A 6,289-nucleotide genomic window follows, 5' to 3' on the forward strand; every position below is an offset into this window, starting at 1 on the left:
ACTCCCCCTGCTTGTGTTCCCTCTCTCGTCTCTCTTTCTGTCAAATAAATAAATAAAATCTTAAAAAAAACAACAACAAAACTAATGATGTACTATACCTTGGCTAATTGAATTTAAGTAAAAAAATAAAATAAAATACAAAAAAATACAAGAGTTCTTTATCTTACTGAATTTTCTCTAAGAAACAAATCCCTTTGGAAACTCCAAAAAAAAAAAAAAAAAGAAACAAAAGAAACAAATACCAGTAGTATTATCAATGAGACCTTAATTTTCAAATTATTTGTGTGTACTATAAAAAAAAATGAGACTAAAAATAAAAATCAAATTTTTTCCCATTCAAACTTACAAATTTTAAGTTAATCCTGATGCTTAGTAGGGCCCTCATATGTATTGTCCCTGTTCCAAAGCCACCCTGTCAGAGAAGCCTTACCTTACCCTTTATATTAAATATCACTTCCTTCACTATCCAACCTCTTTACCCTCACTTACCTTGCTTCATAGAATTTACCCACCATTTGACATATTATACGTTGTAGACTATTTTATTCATTGCCTTGTCCCTAATGCCGAGAACAGTACCTGGGCACATAAATAGTTTGAAAAGAGGGGTGCCTGGGTGGCTCAGTCGGTTAAGCATCTGCCTTTGGCTCAGGTCATGATCCCAGGGTCCTGAGATTGAGCCACGTGTCCTCCAGCTCGTCGGGCTCCCTGCTCAGTGGGGACTCTGCCTCTCCCTCTACCCCTCCCCCTGCTTGAGCTCTCTCTCTCTCTCTCTCTCTCTCAAATAAGTAAAATCTTTTTAAAAAATAGTTTGAACATAGGAATTGATCATCCATAAAATAAAGTTATATCATTTTCTAATCCATCTGTGACCAAATATTGAATGCTCATATTATGCAAGACACTCTACTAGGTTTTATTAAAATATAACAGCAACAAATCTCAAGGAATTGATAAACTGAAAGGGTGAGGAGATAAAAACAGGTACCATATGAAAGGCATGGGGCCCTGATGGTTCAGAGGAGGGGACAAGTTCACTTCCACCTGGAGGTGTCTATTAAGGCTACATGAACAAACTAGCCTTTGCAATGAGCTTTAATAAGGGAGGGGATTTCAGGTGGAGATGTAGTTTTCCTGGGTAGATGGATCTGAACAAACATGACTCTCCCGAGGAACAGAAAGTCAAGGGAATGATCAAAGGAAAAAACAGGGAGTAGTAGGGAGCTGGGACCAAATGGAGATTAGTTTGGAGAAATGGACTGGAATATCCAACTAAGGGCCTCAAATAGCAGGGGTTTTTTATTCAATAGACAATGGGGAATTGCTGAGAGTTTTTGAGCATGGAAACATTTTTAGGAAGACAAATCTACCAGTTTGTAAAGGTAAATACACTGGGGGAGATGGCCAAAGCATAGGGTATACAAGGAAAAGAAAAGAGACCTGAGAAAGAAGATTGGAAGACGCCAAACATGACAGGAATAAGAAAAAACCACAATTGAAGGAGGCAAAGGAGATGTGATCAGAGAGGCAGGAGGAGAACCAAAAGGAATTTCAAGGAAAAGATGGGCACCAAAACCATAAACGCATAGACTGGTAAGTTCCATAAAGACAAGGGCCATGTCTGTTTTGCTCACTGCTCTAGCCACAATACTTAGATAGTATCCATCAAGGTCAATAAATAGCTATGGTATGATCAGAACTGTGGATTTGGGAAAAATCTCATATATCTAATTCAGACCTTATTTGATGCACAAATACTCTCAAAAATATCGAGTTGTACCCTGAGATGAGTGAGGGGGATGGCATTCATCACTTTCTGAGGTAGCCCAATTTATGGTCAGCTAGCTTATATTCTTAGAAACAAAATTTTTTTATTGAGTTATATCCTTGTAACTTTGGTTCTCCAGAGCTATACACAAAAATTCATATTCTTTTTCTGTTGCCCTTCTGAAACTTAATGATACTTATCCAGTTCTTTCAACTATTCCTGTCAATAAAAGTTACCAGTTGCGGTGAGCTTATTATGTTTTAGGCATTGGCTTAAGATCTTTACATGCATGGATCTCATTTAACTCTCACAAAAATCCTAAGAGAAAAGCACGATTCTTATCTCCATCCTACAGATAGGAAGATGAAGATAAATCAAGTTACTTAACTTGCCAAATTCATGCATGGCTCATAAGCTGCAGAGACAGGATATGAACTCAGGCCAGTATAGATACCAGTCTACACTCTTACCCATTAAGCAAATCAGCCTCCTTCTAATGAGATGGTTTATCAAAATTCCTCTCTCCTCCATGGCTATTATGGTTTATCAACATCCCTCTTAAAGTGTGACTCCAGAATTCCAGATGTTGTTTGACCGGTGCAGAGTGAAAATTTTCTATCATGCATTCTAGACATTTTATATTTATCAAAGCAGCCTAAGACTGAACTCCCTTTTTTTTATTAAGTATGCTCTAAGCCCAACATGGAGCTTCAACTCTTGACCCCAAGATCAAGAGTCCCCTGCTCTACTGACTTAGCCAGGAGCCCCTGAATTAGCTTTTTTGAGTAGACTCATTTCCATGTTAACTCTTACTGAGCATGACTAAACTAAAATTCCAAAGGCTTTTTCGCAACAAGAAGTAGGAAATGTGGCTGGAATATCCTTCTTCCTCTTTTCTTTGTGAATCATCAAGGCCTCAACCAGACTTCCTTTCATCTGTCATTATTTCCCCAAAGAGCCTAGCCCTCCACAATCCATACTTTCAAGAAATTTGCCTTATACTTTGGTACGCTAGTTGGCACTAGCTGACTTGCACAGCAATTATCCCAACAAAAATATGCTTGACCTCCTTGAGCTCTTTATATATAAAAGCTACCCTTTAAGATAGCAGCAATTTCCTGCGGCGTGTTTTCTCCTACTGGCTAAAAATAAAAGGAGCTGGGAAGAATATAAAAGTGAGCCTTTTCATTCTCTGTTTTTGCTTTGTGTGTTGACAGTCAAAAATAAAGAAATGAACAAAAAATTGGATAATTTCAAAGGAACTATGTGAGAGACTCCGTGCAGTGAAGGAGAGAAAGGCTGGTCTGAATCAAGAGGGAGATAGTGGCCAAGGAAGAAGTGACTCATTCCTGGGACTCTGGAAAGCTACAGAATGATTTTTTTTTTCAGCCAGTGTTCCCAGGCACTGGTCACAGAAGGGGCCCAGTTATGCCCAGGACACCTTACATCCTACCTCAGTCCTGGAGCTCTCTCTATCAACAGATTTCACCCCACCTTCGAAACAGGGAAATCTATGTTCCTATTTCCTAATAGGTAGAGGTAGCAAGAGACTGACAATCACAAAATCCACAGTCTTCCAGAAAAATGTGTTTCTGGTATAAAAACCTTTCATTGCAAATGCATTTATCCTAAATAAACACATGGCAATTCTAATCTCAGTATTAGTACAGCACCATGCTTCAGGTAAATTTTTTTTTAAAGATTTTATTTATTTATTTGACAGAGAGAAACAGCAAGAGAAGGAACATAAGCAGGGGGAGGAGAAGCAGGCTTCCCACTGAGCAGGGAGCCCGATGCAGGGCTCGATCCTAGAACCCTGGGATCACGACCTGAGCCGAAGGCAGACACTTAACGACTGAGCCACCCAGGCACCGCCCCTGCTTCAGGTAATTTTGAGACACTATTTGTTATTAAGCACCCAAATGAGAGAGTTACTACCTACACATCTTTACAAAGCATAAGAGTTAGATTTCTCCTTTAAAAATTCCTTTAAAGGTGGCTCAGTTGGTTAAGCGACTGCCTTTGGCTCAGGTCATGATCCTGGAGTGCCAGGATCGAGTCCCGCATCAGGCTCCCTGCTCAGTGAGGAGTCTGTTTCTCCCTCTTACCGTCCCCCCTCTTGGGCTCTCTCTCTTTCTCAAATAAATAAATAAAATCTTTAAAATAAATTCCTTTATTCATCAACAATAACATGCCAGATACTGTGCTTTGTGTTGAGATCTCTGCCCTTAAGTATGTCAAAGTGAGTAGAAGAGAATGGCAACGAAGACACAATACACTGTGTTGTTGAGGAAATCATACTTCCTCGATCTATTTGCTGGTTGACCCTTCTGTACCCAACATCTAAATATTATAATTCTTGGGGCACCTGGGTGGCTCAGTCAGTTGGGTGTCTGACTCTTGATTTCAGCTCAGGTCGTGATCTCTGGGTTGTGGGATCAAGCCCCAAGTTGGGCTCCACACTCAGTGCAAAGTCTGCTTGTCCCTCTCCCTCTGTTCCTCCCCTTGCTCTCTCTCTCAAATAAATAAATACAATCTTAAATACATATATATTTTAATAAATATTTTATAAAAAATTAATTTTTTATTTTATAAAATTTTTTATTTTATAAAAAATAAATATTATAGAATATAAATATTATAATTCCTAAAGGCTTACTCCTGGGCTGCCTTCTCTCAATTTTTACTCTCTCTAGGTGATTTGAACTATTCCTCATAGCCTTAACAATAATCTACATTCTGCTGACTCCCAAATTTTTATCTTTAGCCTAGACCTCTTCTCATATATACATATATATATATATACATATATACACATATATATCCAGCTGCCTACTTAACATATATTCCCTTATATGTTTAGATGTCACATAAGCACCTCAACTTCAAAATTTACCTCCCTGATCTTCTGGACTTCTGATTCTCTATAAATATAGACACTACCATCCACCTTCTTACCAAAGCAAGTCCTACTGATTCTGAATCCAAACCTATCCCCTATAAATATACTTCTCTCCTCCTCCACTGTCTTCAGCCTTATCCAAACCACCGAAAGCTCTCATCTATGTTACTACAAAAGCAGTCTACCTCGTCTCCTTGTTTCCCTCTACTCTTGCCCTCTTCCCTTCCACCTCAGTCTATTCTTAATAGTCAGACTGATATTTTTAACTGTAAGTTGATTTTCTTTTTTTTTTTTTTAAAGATTTTATTTATTTATTTGAGAGAGAGAGAAAGCATGAGGTGGGGAGGGTCAGAGGGAGAAGCAGACTCCTCGCTGAGCAAGGAGCCCGATGCGGGACTCGATCCCGGGACTCCAGGATCATGACCTGAGCCGAAGGCAGTCGCTTAACCAACTGAGCCACCCAGGCGCCTGTAAGTTGATTTTCATGTCATGTCCCAGTTTAAAACATTTCAATGGCTCCACTGAACTTAAAATGGAATCTGAATTTATTAGTATGGCTTACAAAGCCTTTCACACTCTGTCCCCACCTTTCTCTCCACCTTCACCTGATACCACCACTCACCCCCAAGTTCCTGATACTCTAATGACACTGGCCTTTGTCAGCTCCCAGACCACCAGAAAGCATTTATATTCCAGAGCTTTCAACACTTGCTATCCCCTTTGCTAGAGTGCTATTCCGTTTATTTAAATGAAAAGCTTCTTTTTTTTTTAATGAGAAGCTTCTTACACTTTATTTTTTTAAGATTTTTTTTTATTAACATATAATGTATTATTTGTTTCAGGGCAGGTCTGTAATTCATCAGTCTTACACAATACACAGTGCTCACCACTACACATACCCTCCCCAATGTCCATCACCCAGCCACCCCATCCCTCCCACCCCCCTCCACTCCAACAACCCTCAGTTTGTAAGATTTTATTTATTTATTTGAGAGAGAAAGCACAAGTAGGGGGAGTGGTAGAGGGAGAGGGAGAAGCAGGCTCCCCACTGAGCAGGGATCCCAATGCCCTGATCAATCCCAGGACCCAATCCCAGGGCTCGATCCCAGGGCTCTGGGATCATGACTTGAGCCAAAGGCAGACACTTGACGACTGAGTCACTCAGGTGCCCCAGCTCCATACTCTTTAGATCTCTATTTAAATATCATCTCCACAGGACTTTCCTGTGATGTTCCTAGGGATACCTTCCCTGTCACTCTCTATCCCACAATCTTATATCTTCATAGTATCCATCACTACTTAAAAGGTTAACATACTCTTTTTGTTTGTCTGTTTTTAAATGTTTACTGTCTCTCTCCTCCCACTAGAATATAAAGACACGATCCCCTCTGTTGTAATCTCTTTGGTCTCCCTAGTAACAAGCACAATGTCTGTGTAACAGTTGGTAGGTAATATCACTAAATAAACTGATGTAAGAGAAATATGTAGAAAAAGTTAAAGCTGCACAAAGGGGATTAGGAGCTCCTGGGTGGCTCAGTCAGTTAAGCATCTGCCTGCAGCTCAGGTCATGATCCCAGAGTCCTGGGATCGAGCCCCACATCGGGCTCCCTGCTCAGTGG

The 6,289-nt window shown here is 39.9% G+C and overlaps 1 protein-coding gene across 1 annotated transcript in view; it reads right to left on the reverse strand.

Moving 5' to 3' along the window:
* Positions 1-6,289, reverse strand: part of DNAH12 (dynein axonemal heavy chain 12) — a 151,531-nt gene that overhangs the window by 134,843 nt on the left and 10,399 nt on the right. The gene's annotated exons all lie outside the window — the stretch shown is intronic.

The sequence above is a fragment of the Leptonychotes weddellii genome, chromosome 1, assembly GCF_054177405.1.
Source record: "Leptonychotes weddellii isolate Sample4059 chromosome 1, ASM5417740v2, whole genome shotgun sequence".
NCBI classification, from domain to species: domain Eukaryota; kingdom Metazoa; phylum Chordata; class Mammalia; order Carnivora; family Phocidae; genus Leptonychotes; species Leptonychotes weddellii.